Raw genomic sequence first — 22,691 nt, forward strand, 5'->3', positions numbered from 1 at the left:
GACTTTACGCAGTCTCTCTGGTAGTTCTTCTGTAACCAAGGTGGAGAAGTGGCACTTTGAAGACCTTTGTTCCATCCCTGGCTTTGCCACAGACCCACCGTAAACTCTTTTCTCTGTATCTTGGATGAAAAGCATTTTGTACAAGCAAAGTAGTATTGCTCACAGCTTGTGGAGACAAGACTCAGATGGCAATCCAGCTAGAAATCAGATCTGGGTGTGTAGCAGAATAGCTGCTGTAGCCTTTAGAACAGAGGCAGGACTTGGGATTACGAGAAGACAAGGATAACATATTGCAAGGCCCATTTCAACAGCAAATTTGGTACCTAGACATCCATAGCCTTGCTTAATTGAATGAGCATCGCTGGTACATTTACATAATAAACACACAATTAAAATGGCATAGCTATCCAGAAGGATCTACTTATTCTACACTAAGAATAGCTTGCTTGTTTAGTTCAAACTACTTCCAAAATGACATCAACTAGATCAAAAAGAAAATATTTTTAAGTGAAAATACAGCATTCCACAAAATAATGTTCCTAGAGAGGAGGAACTTCAAGTTCACACCTCATACTGGTAGAACAGCTCCATATGGAAATACCCAAAGTCACACTTAGGCTTTGCAAGCCCAGCTAGTAGAAAATTAGGTTCTGCAGATTTCTAAATTAGGCTTCAGACCTAAACTCATTTAAAATTTGAGACTGTCTTAAGCAGGGGGTTATCTTAACACAGAGCTACGGTGTGATACGGGACCCTACTACCGCTCTTCCCTTCCCTAGTCCATCACCAGGAGCTCTGTTTTCAGTCACCACACAGCTCCAGCAGAGCCCCAGCCAAACACTGAACTTGGCCTGAGTCTTGGTGCCCATGACAGTGGGTTTTCAAGCCTTGTATGCAAGCGGTACGGGGCCAGTTTCAGAGAGAATGAGCTATTGCTCATTCTTCCCAGTGCAAACACCTAAAGGACCAGTTGTCACAAATGACCGCTCAGAACATACTGAGGGTTTTTGTTTTCCATATAATTTATTCACATTCTTCCGTAACCAAGGAAACAGAAGCAATTTTTCTCTCATCCAACATCTCTCTTAAGGGTTGGGGTTTTTTTAATCTGTGGGGTCTAATAGTTGTTGAAAACTGAATGCCAAATTACATCCAAATAAGGTCAGCATTTCAGACAGAATCAGGACTGAAGTCTCATTTCTTTTGTTACCTCTATCCCTAAGCCTCCCAGCACCTCTGACTGCCCTCTTCTATCTTACCCATTTTGACTATTTGAAGTACAAGCTTTTCCAGCAAGTACCGTCTTTCATTATCTCCTGGTCACAAGCGTAACAGAGCATCTGTCTCAAATGGCAAGACACACTGTTGGTGTCACTCAGGGTAACCCAAACACGGAATTGCTCATGCACTACCGTTAAGTAGATAACTGGTAGCCATTGACTTGGTTACCGTCCTCCTAGCAGTGACAACTGCATCAAGTCTTTAAGAGCAGCTCTCTCCCTTTAAACGCATTTCTGTAAGGCAATAACAAGGGGCTTTCAGCAAATCCAGAGGGAACAGCAAAGGAGTCCTGCTACCTTGTCTCAGCCTGGCTCTTCTCCTCATGCCAAGCAATTTAACTCCACTGACCTACACCACCAGCTGTGCCAGTTCTTCACAGTGCCCTTCTCTTTTCTCACATTCTCCAAGTCCTGGGTGGGGCTGATCTTCCCCTCATTCCCTCCCTTATCCTGTTCTCTGGGACCTCTGGTAACTTGACATGACACTTGATACACCATCACCGCTTCTGCTGTTGTGGAACAACTTGTTTGCAGTTCCCATCATGCCCCGAACTTCCTAGGTCTACCTCAGACAGCATGCTACCTCCCTTCCTGAATAACATACCACATTATTATGTCCTCACATGCATTTCCCTTCCTTGAATGCCTCTCCCTGTATTCTAGTCACAAAGCTATTTGAAGTCTGCAACATCTAACTCTCCTGTCGGTATTTCACACAACGAGCTGATGGACTCGAGAGGCCCTGTGGGCAGGACGCCCTACAGACACACAGACAAAACCTCTCGGCCCAGAAGAACACGGCAGAGACATGACAAAGGGGAGAGAGGGCTCTGTTACACAAGGAGGAGGGGAAAAAGACCAGAGAAGACTGAGCACCTTTCCTAGCAGCCCACAGGGAGTAAGTCCGGGAGGTCAAGCAACCTTTCTGAAAAGGCACGGCATCCTCTCATTCCTAAGGCAAACGGGATGGGCTTTTCGCCAGAAGGCCATTCAACAGGGCCGAGTCTTTTGCTGGGCAGCCTGTTTCTGTAACTGACGGGGCAGCCGGGAACACCCAGTACTTGCTCCCATTCACTAGCCCAGCCTCACACTGGAGCAAAATGAGATAATTGCACATTGCGCTCCTCCAAGTGCTAAGCAGCCCCACGTTACCATGATCTGAAGCAAAGTGTGCTGCGTAGAAGCCCCAAGAGAGACTGTGATTGTCAGAAATGTCTCCTGAAAGTCTTTGCTGATGAATTAAGAAGTGCTAAATACCCATATCTCTATGGCCCGCCAGTTCTACTTACTGCAACACAGAGCAGGAAATCATCACAGCTCCGGTTAGCCTTCCTAACCTCTCCACCTTTGTTCCTGGGAGTGAATCTTTTTCCAAGCCAAAGAATCCAACAGAGGCAGCCCCAGCGACAGACAGCAAGTCTTTGCTTTCTAAGCTCCAATATTAGGTAATTCTCTAATATTAAGTAATTCTCTAATATTAAACCTAACTATCTCTACTGCAACACAACCCTCAGCAGTCATTGCCCAGTCTGATGGCTTCTACCAACTGAAACATCAGCTGTACTATTTATCAGCCTTGCTTACTCTACCACCATGAGAAACAGAACAGAAAAGCAACATGGCTTCAAAGACAGGCCAGGGGAGAGGCAAAAAGTCATAAGCAGAATTTAAACCTAAAATACCAGGCAGCTTTAAATGTGCAAAATACAGACCATTTGAGGCAGTAACTCATTTGGTTCTTCCTATTCAGCAATTCTGACGGCAGTAACTGGCAGTAGAATTACTGCACAATGTCATCCTTATGGAACATAGGGTACTCTCAAATTAAATTGGTAATACTTCTGTGGTGCCATTAAGATGACTTATTTATTTCTGATTAATTAGGTTTCAGCTTCCTTCTTTTTGGCATTACGTTTTCCTCCTGTTAAGTCTATCTGGACAGTCTAGGCCTGTGTTGGCACAAATCAGTCACTGTAATTCTGGATCAGAAATCTGTGGCTTTGATGAACCTGGCTTCTGGTTCCTGTCAATCTCTGTTGCAGAGTATCAAGAGACACACAGACTCACACGCACACATACAATGTCAAATCTCTGCAAAGGAGGGGAGAAAAAAAAAAAAAAAGACCAAAAAAAGGCAGCCGTGACAAGGTTGGCTTTTTTGGAACCACAGATAGGTGCCAACTAAAGGTCCTAGCAGCTTGTCTGCCAAGGCTTAAAAAGCTATGACAAACATTTGTCTCCTTGCTCATTTGAAGGCCTCATCATTGCTGGAGCGCTGGATCGCTGCAGAGAAAGGGGGGGGCCGGGGGGGAGGACAGAGCTCCACCAGCATAAGCTGTTGCTATACCACTGAAGCCAGCAGAGGTACAGCGGTCAAGGATCTGGCCATCAGTATTTCTAGCAGACTAACTCAGCCGAGCAAGTCTGATGCTGCTTTTACTCAGCAAGAAGAAACCACGAATTAGGAATTAAAACTAATGGAGTTGTAGCAATTTAAGGGAGAGGAGAAGCTGAGGTATTTCACATCATTGCATGTGAAATTATGTAACGCTTGGAAGTTGTGCTTCTTTTTTGGCAAACAATATATGGGGTCTCCAACGCGCAGATGGAAGAGCAGCTTATATTTAATAAAATAAAATTTGACATTCATGGCACGTTATCATATACAGTCATACATTATGTATGATATAGACTCAGTATAGTTTACACACAGTCTAAACGTTTATCCTACAGATGGACAGGGAATTAGAGGGATAATAGCCCACATTATAAAAACATTCCAAATGTGCACTTTCCCAAACACAAGTTAGTGGATTATCAGTCAGAAGTAGAGGACGAACTGTAACAGTTTTGCTATTTCCATTTTTGTGCACTCCCACCAGCCTTTAGAAATGGTCCCAGCAAATCAAGGTACTTCTAGACAAGATGTAAGTCACAAACTTTTTAAGTTTCGGGAGGACAACAGGGATCTACTTGCACGTAGTATTTTTCCACAAACCCTCTTGCTTTTTATTCATCTTGGTAGAGAAACAGAAGAGGCTAGTCACTGACTGCTGTTCGCTGCAGGTTTCATAAGAGAGCATACACAGCAACTAAGACCCAACTGCAGATCGTTCAAGCTACTGCCAGCACCCCAAATACTGCTGCCCGCTTCAACCTCATGCATATTTTCAACGAGTTCCTCCTGAAGAGTTTGAAGAAGAAATACTTGAAATGTCTGTCAGTCAACGGCCAAGAAAGTTCAGCAATACCACACGCTGCCCAAATAAAAAGCTAAGTTATTTATTTCCTGTAACAGTATTTAAAAAAGACCCAAAGTGTTTTTAGGCCGAAGTTCTACTGTTAAAGGTTCCTTAATTTAGGAGAGGCAGAAACATGTATCTTAATGCACAGAAGCAAAACTCACCAGGCTCTCTGGGTCTTTAAGCCACACATGCTAAAAAAGGAATATATATATACACACACACCCCCCCCGAATTCTTTTAATTAAGCTGCCTATCTTTAACTTTTATTTACGGATACTGATTTCTATCTCTAGATATGCATTTTTTAACAATGGACATTCTACTCTAAAATGACACTTACTGAACAGAACTTTCTAGAAGTGTCATGTGAAGTAAAGCTTTCCATCCAAGTCCCTAAAACTTTCTGTGTTTTTAAGTAGAGAACACTGTCACATTTTTAAATGCCTAAACAACCTTAAACTCAATTTTGCCATCTTTCACCCCACCCACAAAGTCCTTCAAAACCCATTTATAACTCTGAGTCTCCCTGAAATCATCCTCATCATAAATTTACTCACTTTTAATAAGTGGCTTTTAGCCTTATGCAGTTTCACTGAGAAATTACACATTTCTGGGTATGTCCAACAGAAGTTTGACACTGAAATTTTCAACATTTTCTTTGGCTTGTGGGATGATATTGTATCGTTTTCCAAAAAGGAAATCTTGTCGTCACAGGAAGAAAGCTTCCGTCACTTCAGGGCAAGTTATTTTTTCCCAATCCAGCTCTTTAAGAAGAAAAAAAGAACAGCGATAAAAAACTGCTTTCAGTGGAGGAAATGGCCATTTTCTGTTTCTGGATTGTCTGTATTGTTTCAAGGTGCTTTGCTCAATTCATGAAGAGCAGCCCATTCGCTATTCTGAAATAAGATTGACTGACTGGGCCAAGAAGTCACACAGCATAATTTACTAAGTCCTTCCTGGTGTTGGCACTCCTTCATTTACGTGTTTGTTCACATAAATTTTTCACTGTAGCTGTGCATGATCTAGGTAGTGTATGCTTATTGCAAGCACATACTTAAAGCCTACTTAAAGTTTCAGTAAAACCCGCAACAGATCTTTGCAGAGAGATTGATCAATGTCCCTCCATTTACATCAACGTTTTCGAGGTAAAGCACAACCACCATTTTTAACACGGGACAGTAATTCTAGATTGAAAACCAGCTTTCAATGGGAAACGAGAAGTCCTAGAGAGAAACTAGTCCACTGAGGTAGACTACAGAATCCATGTTCACCGAAGTTCAGGCAGAATCAGTATCTCTTCTCACCTTAAGGTATGCTATCTGGTCAGAGGAACACTGTGACATTTCCTATCTCTGCTTAAGATGATTTTGTTTTGCATAATAATACACCATTTCCAGAAGAGCCACATGGTTACATAATGACTTTGAGAGTAACAGGCCTATTTTGGGGGGTTTACCAAAGACAGTTCAGTGGCTAAAAAGTTATGAGAAGCTTTCAAATAGTTTTCAGGTAGAAAAGCCATTGGCACCATAGCAACATGCTGCAAAGGAATTTCTGAGGGAAAATCCTTTTGCTCCCCCAATTTCTGCTCAGTAATTGTGAGTTAGCAGAGGACCAACCCATGCAAACCTAGTCTGAAACCAAGCCCTAACTGCCAAGCACCTGACTCGGCAGCAGGCGACAAAATTAACAGCACTCTTAATTAAGAGACCAGCACCAGAAGGAAGCTTGACATCATCTGCTCTGTTTCCTCATGAAATACCAATCATTTAGGCCCGAATGGAGTTTGTGCAACAGCACTCAGTAGTTTTGTCTAGTGATCAGAACTTGTCTGGCTAAAATAAAAGGTTAACGCTGGACGTCATCCGTGCAGAGGACAGACAGTTCATAACCCAGCTCTTACATTAAACACAGCCTACACTCACAGCATCAACTGCATGGTACCAGGGCTTTCTGTCAGTCTCACTTTTTCCACTGCCTCAACTTCTTCAGCTCGTCCAGTAATCCTGTAGCAAGGCATTCGACTAAGTCAAGCATCATGCAATTAAATACATCTTCCTCACGGATTCAAACCCGCTGCCTGATCTCTTCCTTAAATGCAGCTTATGACTTGGGTTTCCCCTCTTTTCCCTTGCGCTGAACTTCCTCCTGTGCTGTGCATAACAGCCCTTTAGAACTTACTCCCGCCCCCCCCAAGATACTTACAAACTGAAACCATGCAAGTCACTTTAGTCCCTCTTCCATAGAATAAAACTGACAGATTTGAGTTCCAAGTGTCTCCATCTCCAGCCTCTGCATCAGATCTCTAGCTCTTCCCTGAGTTTTCTGCAGTTGGGGATAAAGGGGTTCTCACACCCAATGCCTTACTTAATATTCACTTTGCGTGCTAGTGAAGCATGTCGAGGGTTGCGAGTGCTGACTCCGCTGGTCTGAGAGTAGCAATGTCACAGTACCCTATGTTTCTTATGTCAATAGTGTCCCTAAATCCCAGACTCAAGACTGCTAAAACCAACTCAGTAATAAGAGACAAAGTTCCAGTATATTACAAGTCTTTAGCAGTACTATTCAAGGTAATAGCTCTCTCCATGATCATTTGTCATGCAATTTTAGACTCAAAGCTCAAAATTAATTACAAACACGAAACAAATCATGCTGTTAAAACATATAAACAAATTATGCTCTCAAAATAGGTAACTTACAGCCTGGAAAACTAATTGATAAACCTAACGTGCTCACAAATAATTGCAAAAGTGACAGGTCAAGTGATCAGTGAGTGACCAACATATAAAACTAACCAGCACAAGACATAAAACTTATAAACTGGGACTGCCACTCACTTTATCACAAACCATATGGGCGCTTTTTTTTTTTTTTTTTTTTTGAGTTTTAGCACCGATGTTCCTGGAAGGCATTTCTAAACCAGGCCCTTCTATCTGTTAAAAAGCATTCTCGACCTTCAGGTCGATCCACTGACTAACACAGCATTGACATTTTTCTTCAGTAATCACTTAAAAAAACCCAAACAAATGGACCCCCAAGGCTGTAACAAGATCCTGCTTCATTCCAATCCCAAATTCTGTGTGTTCAGCATTTTGTCATCGAGCTCCTGTATGACCAGCTATCTTGACAGCTTAAACGACCTAGCCTCCTGCACCTTCCTGCCTAGGCTGCCCACAACTACGTCAAATCAGCAGTCACATACGTTCCAAAGCTCCCGCTATCTATCACATGCTTGCTGGCTGCAATATCATCTGTTTCCCTGTGGACATGCAGAGCTCTCATATCTTTCACACTAATTTCAGGTGACACCTACTTGTCCTACTATCCTGTTCGCAAGAGTCCACGATGAGCTGACTGCCAGCCCAGCTCCCAGCTACTCCGGCTGAGGGACACCAGCATTCTGCAGCTGATTGTTACTGATCCTCCTCTAGACACTCCAGCTGCCTCCCCAGGGCTCTGCTGGTAGAAAGGGTTAGTAAGAGCACTTCCTCATCTGCTTTGGGCTAAGTCAACAACAACCCCAGTGATGCTGGCGCACCCTTCCTTGGCTGATCAACAGAAAGTGCCCAAGAGCAGATATACCTTCAGACACAAGATTATCACAGCCTAAATCCAGAAGAGAACACCTCTTCCCTTGACCTGGTACCTCCTTGTTGCGATACCTCCGAACTGACTTTGCTTGAATTGACCCCTGAATTTCCCAACTTCTTTATTAGGATGCACATTCAAAGTCATCCCCCCCACTCCTGAGGAGCAGTGGTGTTTGCCCCTGATTTCAGTGCCATTTTCAAAGCCCGTTACTCAAGAATGTAACCTAATGTAACCTAAAGAATCTAATACCTACTGTTGTCTGTTGTCTACCATTGGGCCCAATATCATCTAACAGATACCGTACAAGAAAAATGCTCACTTATTCAAGCAAGCACAGCATAGCAACCTCCTTTAACAACACCAAATAAGCTCTTATATACTGTTAGCCCTGTCAAGGTGACAACTGTCCTGCATTCAATGTTGGCTGATACCGAGAACCTCGCATAGCACAGCTTATTGTGCATGATGTTAACTCCACGGTACTTAATAAAACCCACAGAGAAATAATGCAATTGAAACCAGAGTAAGACATTAATACTGTGCATTTTAATCAAAGTGAGAGATATAACTATTATCTCTACGTAACTAGAAAAGCTGAAAGGTTCTAGTGGGAAAAAATAAAACCATCTGTTTACTCTAAATCATTAAATGAGTGCTTTAGGACAATGTCATCCCCCTAAAGCCTATAACAATTTCGGCCTTAAGCAGAGATGCAAATTGATTAAATCCAAGCATATTTTGCCACAAATGGCTGAATCAAAATATCATTGAACAAACAGTAACTTCTGCCACGCATCTTGAAAGCAAACGGAACATGTTTTCCAAGTCCTGACTTTGCAGACAGGAACGTGATCCGTGGCTTTCTTCTAATACAGGTTTTAAAAAGCCACTGTATTCTTTACTGTAGGAATCCCAAACCCCAGCTCACATACCTACGTGCCAGTCTGGGAAAATGAGGCTGAACATCCCCTGTCTGCACCGCCACGGCACTAAGGAAGCCTAGCTCTGCGTGCCTTGCAGCTCTGCTCAGCATTCTTTTTGCAGTTGTTAGCAAGCCCCTGGGGGTTTGCACAATTCACCAGGTACTCTAACAGGGCTTTTGAAACTGCCTTCCCTTGCCTTCAAGGCCACATTTTAGCAGCCTGGCATCACCAGCAGTGACCTCAACTGCTTTGCCTCTTCCTCCTCCCTTGCAACGTTTTTCCCAGCAGTACACGCTTAAGCCCTAGGTCCGCAAGGCAGTTCAGTTCCTGACACAACTGGAGTAGCCTAACAGGACCTGCCTGAACTTACTTATAAGAAGCTAGGAGGAGAACTGTGCTTGGTTAGGAATTGCTTTCCTCAGGGATTTAGATATTGACTCTAGGCCGCCCAGCTTTGAGTACCCTTCTGTAGATCAACCTTGCTTTTCCAATTTGTAAGAGCATACATTTTTTTACGTATACCTTGAGGAAAAGAAGATGCTGCCTGCCTCCCCAAAACACACATGAATCTAAGCGCACCAGTTGCTTCAACACCCTCTGAATGAGGACTCTGAAACAATGCCCTACTCCTGTGGGTGACAGGGTAAAACAACCTCTAGGTTCACAGGTAGCTGTTCGGCTATGTATCTCCCACGTGAAACAACGTTCTCTCCCGTTGTGTTTTGTACGGGTTTAGAGATGGCCCGCGCTCAGATAGGCAACACAGCTTTGCAACATACAGGTGCTGAGGCTCAGCATGTAGGTTTATCATATGTGCCCACACTGACAGATACCAAGGATGTGTTGACAAGCACCCTAACATTACCATCTTACCGACAATAATATCTGGGCACCTGCATCCTCTCATTTAAACCTAGGCTTGGTTCACTCTACGTGAGAGGTACTTCATCCTGGATTAGCACTTCTGTTGAACTTGAAAGAGGAACCTCACTTCTTCCTTCAGCAAAAATCTGCTGCAATACAGCACAGACATGAGCAGCTTCAAAAAGATATTTCAAGTTTCATTGCTAAACAGAAGCAGTGTGGGTTTCCAGTTTAGGAGGTATGCGTGAACACAGTAATCAAGACACAGCCTTGAAATTACAGTACAGGACTTAAGTTTCATTTCCAATCTGCCCTTCGTTATCAAATTCCACTACATGTCATTTCCTCACCTGCAGAAAAAAGGGTAAGACTTAGGTCCTTACCTGTTTTGCCCATCTTGTCCAGATGAACAATTACATGTTTTAGCTGTGATGTGTTTTTTTTTTTTGTGGTGGCTTTTTTTTGTTTGGTGTTGGTTCTTTTTTTGTGGTTTGGTTTTTGTGGTTTTTTTTTTTGGCGGGGGGGGGGGGGGGGGAGGGGCGCAGCGCAGCAGAGGTTTGATATATAGAGAGAGTTTCAGCAGAGAAAAGCCCTAACTGACGTTTTGCCTTCACAGGTTAGTAGGTGTGTAAACAGAGATCCCCATACTGAAAAGCTTTTAAACTTTAGAAGCATGATCCAAAGAGCTGGAAAGGAATCTGAGCAAAGCCACAGTCACTTGACTCACCTCAGACAGCAGGCCGGCTAGGATGCAGTGCAGATCCCGCTGCATTAGGCCGAGTACTGTAACATCCCACAACTGCCTTTTTGAGAAACTTCTGGGATTCCTGGTGTCTGTCTAAAATGAGTAACAATAAAAAAGTTAACACAGGTTTTTAAATTCCAAAGCATTCCCTCCTATGACTCCTCACAAGCCGTAGTCCAAACCTATGAAGTCGCACCATAGTTAGGTTCGTATATTTCAATCACCAACCACATCTGTCATGCTTCATGCTTTCACCCAGCAGGCCGCTGAACACCCCACAGCCACTCCCTCACTCCCCCCACAGTGGGATGGGGGAGAGAATCGGGGAGGGCGGGGGAGGAAGTAGAATTCATGGGTTGAGATAAAGACAGTTTAAGAGGACAGAAAAAAAAGGAAAAATAACAACAGTAATAAATAAGGAACATAAAGTAAGTAACACCCAGTGCAATAGTTCACCACCCACCGACCAATGCACAGTGAGTCCCCAAGCAGCAATCGCTGCCCCCGGCCAACTCCCTCCCCACCCCCTCATTTATATACTGGGCATGACATCATCTGGTGAGGAATATCCTTTTGGCCAGTTTGGGTCAGCTGTCCTGGCTGTGCCCCCTCCCGGCTGCTCGCTGGCAGGGCATGAGAAGCTGAGAAGTCCTTGACTTAGTGTCAGCACTACTTAGCAACAACTAAATCATGATTCTGTTTATCAACATAATTCTCATCCTAACCAGCTCACCTCCAACCACCCCGTATAACCCTAGTGACGTACGCCAGCAACCCTACGGATGCAGGTAGTGTTACATTGCACCAGTGAACAACCCTTGAAGGAAGCTGGAAAGGCAGAGCAGGGAATCCAAAACATGGCTGGAAGCAGAGAGGCACTCCGACTGGCCCACGATAGGCTCCCTCAGATAAAATAGGGGAATACCACCAATTCCAACATTATTATACCATTTCATACTAGCGAAGGATCATAAATAATATCTATCATAGCCTGGTGGCTGAACTACTGGAAAGCAGCTCTGCTGAGAAGGACCTGGGAGTGCTGGTGGACAACAAGCTGACCATGAGCCAGCACCGTGCCCTTGTGGCCAAGAAGGCCAATGGTATCCTGGGGTGCATTAAAAGGAGTGTGGCCAGCAGATCGAGGGAGGTTATCCTCCCCCTCTGCTCTGCCCTAGTCAGACCACATTTGGAGTGCTGTGTCCAGTTTTGGGCCCCCCTGTTTAAGAAGGATGTGGTACTCCTTCAGCAATTCCAGCGTAGAGCCACAAAGATGATCAGGGGACTGGAGCGTCTCCCATATGAGGACAGGCTGAGAGGCTTGCGTTTGTTTAGCCTGGAAAACAGAAGACCGAAGGGGGATTTCATAAATACCTATAAATACCTAAAGGGTGGGTGTCAGGATGATGGGACTAGGCTCTTTTCGTTAGTGCCCAATGACAGGACAAGGGGCGATGGGCACAAGTTGGAACATAAGAAGTTCCACCTCAATGTGAGATAAAACCCCTTCCCTGTGCAGGTGCCAGAGCAGTGGCACAGGCTGCCCAGAGAGGCTGTGGGGTCCCTTCCCTGGAGACATTCACACCCCGCCTGGATGCGGTCCTGTGCCCCCTGCTCTGGGTGTGCCTGCTCAAGCAGGGGGTGGGACGGTATGATCTCCAGAGGGCCCTTCCAACCCCTGTGATTCTGTGATATCAGATTCAGATGTCTTTTTATACCTGAAGGCTCTGCCATGACCCAAATGACCTCAAGAAAATACAGTGTCTGATTCAGATGCAGTGTAAACCCTCACGCATGACGACTCCTCAAGGCCAGAGAGGATCAGACCCCCGATACAACAGCCCTTAAGCACAGTCCTTTGAACTGCTTTTCCCTGGCTGCTGGAAGACACAAATCTGGTGGTGAAGCACAAGGTTGTGCAGCAGGGCTTCTTTTTCCCTCCCCTTTCTGAACAGTAAGGCTCCTGACTTAGACGAGGTCAGACCTTACTCCTTAGTCTTTTCCCACCTCATCCACCTGACAACCTCCTCCACAACAGACATCTTATCAGACATGACTGATTGCTGTAATCTGTACTCCAGGCAGCCATTAAGCAAATTACCTGAATCATTGCAAGGATTAGTCTCATTAACACATGATTAGCATCAAATTAAAATAATGAGTGTTTAACTTCTGATGTCTTCCAGTTGTTTGAACAGCTTGATCAGCCACACCAGGCTGGCAGGGAGGTGGTGGGTGTCAAAGAGTCAGGGCAAAAAAAAAAAAAAAAAAAAAAGGTAGGCTGTACCACACAAAACAGACTGCAGCTGACTTGCAGAAGTAAGCACAGTCACTCTCAGAGACAGCTCCGTGCAAAGTTCACCACCACCAAAGAGCAGAGGCAACTGGCCAAGTCCAGACCTACGCTCTGCTTCACACGTAACGCTGCCTCCGCTCTTCGGGAGCAAGGTTCCACACGCTTACAGCAGCATCACCTGCCTCTCCACCCATAGCTGTAACTTTCTCGAGGCATTTACAGCGACAGCTAGACATATTAAACAGCAGGGGAACCAAGGCCTAGGATTTCAACGCAGACACTAAAAATGACAGCCTGAGGTGAGCTGATACCTTCACTCTCAGTTGCCTCCTAGCTGCTAACATGCGCTGTCTTTTCAGTGTAAAGCCAAAGCAGGCCCAAAGTTCAGCCAAGCTTGTAGCTGGAGGAGTCCTCATGCTTCCTGGCAGGTACAGACTTTTTCCTAGGCACGCTCCAAGCTCCCTATCGGCCTCAGCAGCAGCAGTTTGCCACGCTGGGCCCTTCAGCAGGAGCAGCAAAGACATGCCGCTCTAGGCGCACACAGCGGATCAGCCTCAGGCTCTAACCCAGGTTCAGTTTAACTCCAGGTGCCACCTGCTGCTGCTCTGTGCGCTGCCACTCAGGGGCAAGGCGCTGCTCCAAAGCTCTGATCACCTCCTCCAGGGTCCAGCGCATGCTTTGACATCACAGACTGATGTTACTTGGAGTAGTGGTGAGAAGCCTCTGAATATACCTCCTCCATGGCAGCTCATTTCCCTTATGCCTGCCTTGCAAAGCCTTGGTACAATTGCGTACAGTCCTTAACATGCTAGAGCTTTATCTGTGTCTCAGCCTCAAGCAGCTGCAAATGTTCACAACCAGGGGGGTTAAAAAAGCTTCATCTCCATTAGAGTTCCTAGTGCAAAATAAAAACCGTTGAGTAAATTTTGCAGATGTCACCACTTACTGCACATCCATTTCATTTCCAGAGCAGTTTTGGTACAGACTAACTAGCAACGTTTTTGAAAGAACTAACCCCAAAACTCTGTTGTACGTGTGCACTAAACCAAATTCATATGGGGGGGAGGTGGGGGAATTACAGTACAAAGAGGTTTAAGTGGTGGCTGGTTTGTCAGACGCACTTAAGCCACATGATGTGAGAACCCTCCATCCAAGGGCCTGGACTAAGGGAAGCCACAAGCAGAACCCAGCCAGCACACAGGGTCCATGCTGTGCACCAGCCCCTCTCATTTGCCCCAACCTGTGCCAAAACCCCTGCTAATGCAGAGAGAATGGAATTGAACAGCCCCTTGCTGAATCACAGCCTGTTTACATTATGTTCCTTTCTTTTGTGTTTAAAAATGGACTTGCGAGGGTGGGGGACAGGAAGCAAACCTGTGTCAACTGCAGCGAAGAACTACGTGAGCGATTACGGTCACTGTTCCTATCCGCAGTAACTGAACAGCCATTTTTTTGCTGTTTATTCATTATCTTCAGTTGCTCACACTACCAATCTGCCTGGACACTGCACTAGTGACAAAGCAGCTCGCTACCAGCGCCTGGAGCACTGCTCTCGCAAAGCCACCAGCCAGGGCGCAACCGCAAGCGGCAGAGAACGCCACGAAACCACTCCTCTTCCCTGTCAGTTGAGATGGGCTGTGAAAAATCACATTTCACTGCTCGGTATTTACAAGGCGATGCGCAAGATTGCTGAGAAAGCAAGATTACATTAGCAAGTATTTTGAAGAAATGTAACACTTGTCTTAAGCATTCGGTGCTTGGCATATCGGTACTCAATCCCCCGATTCTGGTTATTTTACCGGCACTAAATCCTGAACCTGCTCCATGTCAGCACTAGCACTGGGAAGGTCCTCCCCTCCTGCAAGCTCAGGAAGTCCTCAGGTCGTTCCATTCTCAGTACACAGAAACAATTCTCCCTATCCCATGGTCACACAGAAAGCATCTCATCGCTGCTTCTCTTCCTCCCATGTACACAGCCCTCAGCATTAAAAAAAAAACCACAACTTGTCTAATTTTAATGGTGTTGAGGCTTGTCTCCAGAAGGTGCTAACAAGATTTTGGACAGCAATTAGTTATCACGCATTAGCTACCATGTTATGAACTAGAAGTACACAACTACTTATTTTTCCTTCTCTGTCAAACCATTTTCTCCTTCTCTGGACAAGGAAAATGGCATCACAAACTTGCGTGTGGTACACTGGCAACCAAAACCTTTTCTCCAGAATACCTATATCAGTCAGAATTTGCTACACCGGCAGAAACGTCAGTATAGACATACCGTAAATCCAGCTGCTCTCCTACCTCACAAGAAAGCCTTTGGTCTACTCCTCCTTCTCTAATATGCTCTACAGTCCAAGGAAGAAGTGAATCACTACCATTTAATTGCTTATTTTGACAGCACTGTCCTGAACTCTCACATTTTCAGTAATGCCAGCTCACAACTGTCAGGCAAAGCTCACGGGTACAATCCATCCATGGTTATACTGGCATGGAAGGATTTACTCAGACAAATTCTATCTGTAACTGAAAACTGCACAATTGAGCCTATGACGACTTCGCAATTCAAACAAGTATTTACCACCCCACAAGCAAAGAATTCACTGGATTCATCCTGATCAGCATTTCCAGCTACTAACACCAAACTCAGAAGAAAACAGGACCTTTTTTTGCCAGCTGACAGCAGGACTTGGCTTGTGAGGGTAAGTGACTAAGTTTGTAGGAGGCCCATCAGTCGCTTTGGTTGTTTGGGGTTTGGGTCTTTTTTTGTTTTTTAAACCTGAGGCTTTTGCGGTTACTTTTACTGAAGGGAAGAAAAAAAGGGGGCTGTTGAGTATTTTCAAGAAACTTGTGTTCTATTTCAGTTACATCTTGTCCATGAAATTTGGCAGGTCAAAAGGCTAAGTGATTTATGAAAAACTCAATATCAAATTAAGATATGATCTAAACGTTTTAAAACATAAGATTCACTGTTTTAAGGATTTTCTCCACACTTCTATTTCCATTTTTGAGTCATCTCCAATGCTAAAGAAGGCAAAGCCAAAATCACATCACTGTGAATAATCCTGGAAAGCATTTTGCTGCAAAACGTCCTTTTTGGTCTGGAAACTTGTTAACAGATAACCTCTTTTTCTGATTTTTTTCACCCACAATCAACTACTTTCTCTTTCTCTTTCCCCTACAGCTGGTGTGTTATTGGGACTGAAGCAAAGCCTCTCCAAAGCCTCAATTCTTTCTAACCTGCTGCAGCTTATTTGGTTTTATCTGCATATGAATTTAGCAAGTTTCCTGCTGTCTCTGATTCTTCTGTGTGTCTGCAGAGCTGAAATCAAAGCCCTGCTTCTCCTTGCCTTACAAAACTAGAGTTGACTTCTTCAGAGACTTCCTGGGCTGCTTCCAGTTCAGTTCATTCACCATGTCAATGACAGGCATCCTCCCCTACCTCTGAAGGTGGTGTGAGATCCACGTATGCAGGATCTGGACCTAAATCCACACTCAAAGCAGCCTTTCTCTCTTGACGAAGGAATTGACAGAACATGTGCGGCAGCCAATGTTTAAGCCTCAACATCTTGGTTATTTATTCTTTGAAATGCCACAAACCATAAGTACGTATTATAGACAAATCACTTGTCAAAGCTCTTCCTTAATTTAATTAAAGCCATTTTTTATTCATAGAAGTGCAAAGAAGCAACTTAAACAGATAACATTTTTCACACTTGCATAAAATGAAAATAGCCAAACTCAATTTTGGCAAAGTATGTAACAACAAAAGATCCAAGCAAAGACTATATATGTGCCAACTTTCATCTCTGCTAAGACGTTAGCGATGAGTTACACACACAAAGCCTCCTAGCTAAATTTCTTACGGACTCCTGACCCTTCACACGCTGCAAACACACCAGTGACTGTTATGCTGTGGCCTGATGCTCCTCTCTAACGTCCAGGCTGGAGTTGCTCCGTGCTACTCCACGTCGGCGTGACTTCTTCCTGTATATCACCAACAGAGCAGGCAGCAAAATGCTGCTCGAGGTAAAGTACGTCCCTGGAAGCACCCTCCACTTTTCCAGCGTGGGTCTGAATATTGCATTGGCGAAACCAGACATCAAGCATCTGTAAGTCCCACAAGGAACATGCCACCCCCGCAGTGTTACTAGGCAGACTGAGCAGAGTTTTTTGCTGCACACACTAATGATTAATTTGGGGGGTGGAACCCCAATATAGCCACTAAAGCACCACTCGGCACACACCAAGAACAGAATCACTAGCTGAATGACGATGGACAGTATCATCTTAGAGTTAAGGTGCCAGGTGCTAATGCAGAAAAGGTTTTCCTTTTGCAGCGTAAACCTGTGACTTTGTGTGCTTTAGCAAATCTGTAGTCAAGGCTCATGCGTAATAATAAAGGCCTAGGTTCAACAGCGTACAAGGTGGTTAGGTACCCTGCAAAAGCCTTGGAAACGCTTATTCATCATGACCTTCGTCAAAGACTTAAACACAATGGGGTTTGCCTTTTTTAGTAACACTGTTAAGCCCCACTCCCAGACTCTGTAGCCTGTAATACTAAACGCTGCTTGACCAACATGGTTATCAGGTAGTTATTTGCATACACGCAGATTACAGTCTGTCTCTGGAATCTTATTTCCCAGCCATGCCCCATAAGGACAAAAGCACCATCCAGACCCAGGTGACACCACAGGCCGATCCTGGAAAGAAACATTTCCAAGCTGAGCCAGGCTAATTTGCAATCAATAATACCAGGGCAGAGGGTTTTGCTCTAACTGAACTACTCCAAAATTGACTGGGAAATAAAGGGACAGAAGAATTCCCTTCCATCCACATACCTCTACAAGCACTTTTTTTTTTTTTCCAATTTTAAAAACAAACAAACCAACCCAACCAAAACCAAACCCCACAGTAACTTGAGTCTAGAATCAGTGTAAGGGAGTTCTGCAGACTGGGTCACACACACCACCTACTCTTCCACATGAGCATTTCCCAATATGAACCATTTCATGCACATGAGTAGCCAGCACTACCATCCAGAGTAAAAAAACCTTCCTAATTCCACCGGCTTTGCTCACACCTGCTATCATAAATAGAAAATCATTTATCAATTTACCTTCAAAGTTAAAGTTTGCTGTTGTACAATCCCTCACAGCATTCAGAAATTTCATGATTTAAGCGGTACATTCAGACTCCATCTGTTGCATATTACTGACCATATTATGTAAACTACATTTTAGCAATTCACACTCACTTGATTCTGCAGTACCTGTGGGTGCCAAACATATGCTTCGTATTCTACTTGCCTCTCCTGGGCCGTATGCAATCCACTCAAACCACCAGCTTTCTTATAGATGCAACTTGCTGCTCGGTAGGCTCTTTTTTTTTGACGTGTAAATCATATCAACTATGCCAAACACTGCTTGTAAGGCAATTTGTGCACGAGAATTAGTAGTATTAAATCAGCTTTTCTCAGATCATGAATGTGTGGATCCCAAGAGCTGTAGGTGCCAGGCAGCAAGGCGGACTGCTGCTTGCAAAGCACCCTTCCCTCACACCGGGCCTGAAGTCACTGGAGGGTGATCTTCCCTAAGGCACCAAAGGAAACCTGGCAGGTCAAACACCTCAGAACACAGGTCAAGCCAACCCCCCGTACCTGTGCACACAGCCTTCTGGGCTGCCCTACGTCCCTTTGCCCCATTCGGTAAGGAAGCCAAGCTGCTACGTCAGCATGCCAAAAAAACAACAGGACTTGAAGAATCTGATTTTCAGAAATGAGACATTGCTCTGTTGCTAGGCAAAATGTAAGGGTTTTTTTCCTCATCTTTTTGGAGAAGCCTCTGCTCTCTTCTTGAGGGGCAGAGCTGAATTTCATATTGTCACTAATGCAAAATCAGAATAACAGCCTGAAGACCTGCTTCTTATTCCAAGGCATGTCTCCAACCTGTTCCCTTTTGGAAATAACACCACATAGTCCCAAAGTGTTTCATAAGGAGGAAAAAACAAATTAAAAAAAATAATCAAGAAATGGAGGAAAAAACCAAATCGTCACCCCACTGGGCCCCTGACATCATCCTATTGCAGCAGCTTTTGATTTTTACAGTTTGCACTGGAGGAAGGAACAAAAAGATGGAAACTTCAGTGGATTCCATGTGCAAAGCAAACAGCTTTAAGCGAACGAAAAAAATGGGTCCAGTCCATTCACAGAAGGAGGGAACGGCTGTCTAGGAGCCCATCAATTTCTTGGTCTTCTACTGCTATATCTGTCACTTTTAAGAGTGTTGAACATACACTGGGATATGTTGCTCTTTTGTTCATAATTCTTGACTGATATATTTCATAGCAGAGAGAGAGTTCAAATGCTTGAACACATTAACAGGAATCTCCCAACAGTGCCAAAGCTTGAGATAACTCATATCTGTCCCTAGTCTGCAAAAGAGGGCACATCGTTGCCAGTTGTAACAGAACATACTAAACATCCTGTGAAGAGTGATTTCATTCAAATTGGCATCACCCTCCAAAATAAGCCTTCTACGTCTGTGGTGGGACTAAGTCATTCGCTTTGTTCCTACTACGGTCAACCTACTGTAAAGCTGCCACTTCATTACAAAGCATCGTAGGGGCTATGAGTCCATCTTCAAGCTATACATGAGAATGAGCCATCACCCACATCACTGAAAAGCTGGTGTTCTCAGCTGTCGTCTTTGTTTCAAGGAGAGAACTATAGGGGCAGACCTGCAGTGTTTCTGCTCCTGCTTACAAACCCTCGATTCTGACAAAAATCCTTCTCCCGACCATAAATTCCAGTCCTGCACCTTCCATCTCACCAGGCCATTTCTCTACATCCTCCTTCCCTTGCCATGAACTCCCCATCTTTCTCCTCTGTCTTCTCTGGAAAATGACATCATCTGACCCCTGAGGTCCCTTCCAACCTGCGATTCTGTCATCTGTGAACAGGTAGCTAGGTCCCTCCCTGGGAATACCCATCACACCCTCTGCCTTCCGCCCGCGGAGCAAGAAACTGACGCTTGGAAACAGGCAAAAGGGTGAAGCTACACCAAGGAACAGCGTTCCTCAGGTCATAAGCACTGTAGGAACATTTGTCAAGGCTGACATTCTGGCAAACCCACAGTGATACTAAGAAGGTGCCCCATGAGCCTGCTTGATGAGCTCATCACCTTCAGAGGAGCAAGGTATTTGCCCAAAGGCTGCTCAACACTAAAATCTGTATTAGCTAAGAATACAAGCTGTGCCCCACGACAGGTTACAATCTAAAAGTGCTCTTCTCAATCACCTTTCGATCCAATTGCTTCCCGCTTGCTTCGAAGCGGTAGCAATTTATTGCTGGCTGATATTAAGTAAAATACAACATCCCAGAAGTCTAGCACATCTGTGCTAGCACGTAAGTGGAGGTAGAAACTGGCTTCCCAGTAAGAATAAACCATTTCTCCCTTATTTCTGTTCACCTGGCTTAAGGTGCAGGAAATCAAGTCAAAGGAACAGGTGGGTTTACCGCGCAGCTCTAGTTACAATCTCAGTAATTAAACAGATAACTCAGTCTAAGTGTTTGCCATTTCCTAAAACAGCCTTTGTTACTGACACATCTGCATCTCAATAACCATTCCCTTCTGCTACCTACAGGTAGAGATCATTATCCATGAGTAAACTATAACCTACACTCTAAGTTACCTACAAAAATTTGGGCTGGGTTTTTGCCAATCACCATTCCAAATAATTAACCAAAATTGACTAGCTGGCTTTAGACCAAGTATTTCCTCATCAGTATTCAATGCCAGTGCCTACAAGATGAAGGCAATAAACCAGAGAGGGGAGAGAGAGAAACCCTACAAAGGTTAGAAAGAGATTAAAGCAACAGACAAGAACAACGGTTTCTAAGTGTTCGTGGTGAACACCTTTTTTTTGCGTGCGCCATGGGCAGGGCTGCACACAGCCTGTGGATAGATCACCACCAGCAGCACACACACAGCCACTGCCATCGAGGAAGGAGCCACAGCCATCAGCGGCAACCGGAAAGCTCTCAGTCCTCGAGTTTTCCTCCAGATCGGGGCTTCAGGCACATTTCCAAGGGCTGTTACAGCAAGCAGGGGACACAGTCGCACTTGGACTGTAGCTGCTGGGCAAAGAATAATCACCACACTTGAGCAATACGTTCCCAAAGGAACTCCTCATGTCTCAGATACTCCCTTTTGAAGGAGGTAGTCAGCCCCTCAAAAAATCTTTCCTTCTCAGTAGGGAAGGTGACAGAAAAGTTTCACACAAATGTGAACAAGGCTTTAGACACCCAGCATCACGCATCTGCAGAGCGGCGATCCAGACAACATGCGCTCACTTTTTGTGACTGTACACGCCAAATATTCAACAAATTCCTATCTTTCTCAGCTGAATTATCACTGCAGGCCATCACACCAGAGACTTTTTACATGTCCCTGTGTACCGTGAACATTCATAACTTCAAAAGGTGCCATTACGAATGGAGAAATTAACTCTTTGAACAGGCACCACCTCTGGCTCCGCACCACCAGGATACCCAATAACCTCTTCTGAAAGAAAACCGCACAGGCAAACGAGCCATCAGCCTGAAGCACACCACGACTAATAGCAAGTCTCCCACTGAGTAAGAGTTTTGTATCAGCGCTCATTAAACCCGCTCTGATGTACAGCTGCTTCAATAAATACAGAAGGAAGCATACACCATAGTGCAAACGCAAGTTCAAGACACATCTTCACATTTAAGCCAAGCTAAACTAGATAAAGCGCATGCCACCATGCAACCGGTTACTCATGCCATAGCTTTTCTGAATGATGCATCTTGGGGTATAAATCTCAGAACAAACCATAACCCTGGTCCCAGCTCACCCCACTCTGCCTGCGAACACTTACTCCGTTTCCTACAGAAGCCAATGAACTAACTGATGTGATTCAGTGCTGCCCACCTGGGCTAAAGCTGGTGCACAGCCGAGGGGGGAGGCCTGCAGTTACTGAAGGAGACCCAAGTATACGCACCACTTCCAAACCGCTGTGCCATCAGGCTCTTCGTTTCACCACGCGGGGCCTGCCATTTCAGCCTTACAGCTACCAGCATTTGAAGAGAGCCTTGATTTTTGCACTGAGTATCAACTATTCGCTAATACAGGACTCATACACATATTACGTACTACACCTCTTAACCATTATCAAAGGCTATGTGCACAGAAGTGCTGGCATCCCAGTAACGCTGTCCAGAAAAAGAACCCTTCCTGACTACAGAAGTAAAGCCAGAAATCTGAGCTATTTCTTCTCAGCTCAGATCAACTCTTCTCCTATGCCATAAATGAAAATGTGCAGTTAGTTGAAATGGGACAGCAATATTTATTTGGTAGTGACTTTTGGAACCAGTTCTTGAAAAAGTAAGGTACCTTCTGTACTTTAAGAAACATGTAGACCTGTAAATGCTAACTAAAACAGGGATTAGCAGTAATTCTAGACTATTCTGGACATCTCCTCAGGGAACTTACTTCAAACCAAACAATCTGCAAAAAAATCACTAATAAGTATAATCTAGTGCCTTCCACATCACCTCAAAAATCATTTTCAAGATGCTATTCTCGTGTCATCTCCGGTTATTGATTTATTAAAAAGCAACAAGATATTTCACTGCATAAAGTAAGATTTTTATTTATTTATGCAGGCCTGTCAGTGTCGATAAAATACTGTGGATGCTAGATATTACTTGCACTCCATATAATT

The 22,691-nt window shown here is 44.4% G+C and overlaps 1 long non-coding RNA gene across 1 annotated transcript in view; it reads right to left on the reverse strand.

The window, feature by feature from the left end:
- Nucleotides 1-22,691, reverse strand: part of LOC142055908 (uncharacterized) — a 203,044-nt gene that overhangs the window by 81,037 nt on the left and 99,316 nt on the right. The window contains exon 3 of the long non-coding RNA XR_012660123.1: nt 10,631-10,741. This is a non-coding gene — a long non-coding RNA (uncharacterized LOC142055908). The remainder of the gene's footprint in view (nt 1-10,630; nt 10,742-22,691) is intronic.

Source organism: Phalacrocorax aristotelis, chromosome 4, assembly GCF_949628215.1.
Source record: "Phalacrocorax aristotelis chromosome 4, bGulAri2.1, whole genome shotgun sequence".
NCBI lineage: Eukaryota > Metazoa > Chordata > Aves > Suliformes > Phalacrocoracidae > Phalacrocorax > Phalacrocorax aristotelis.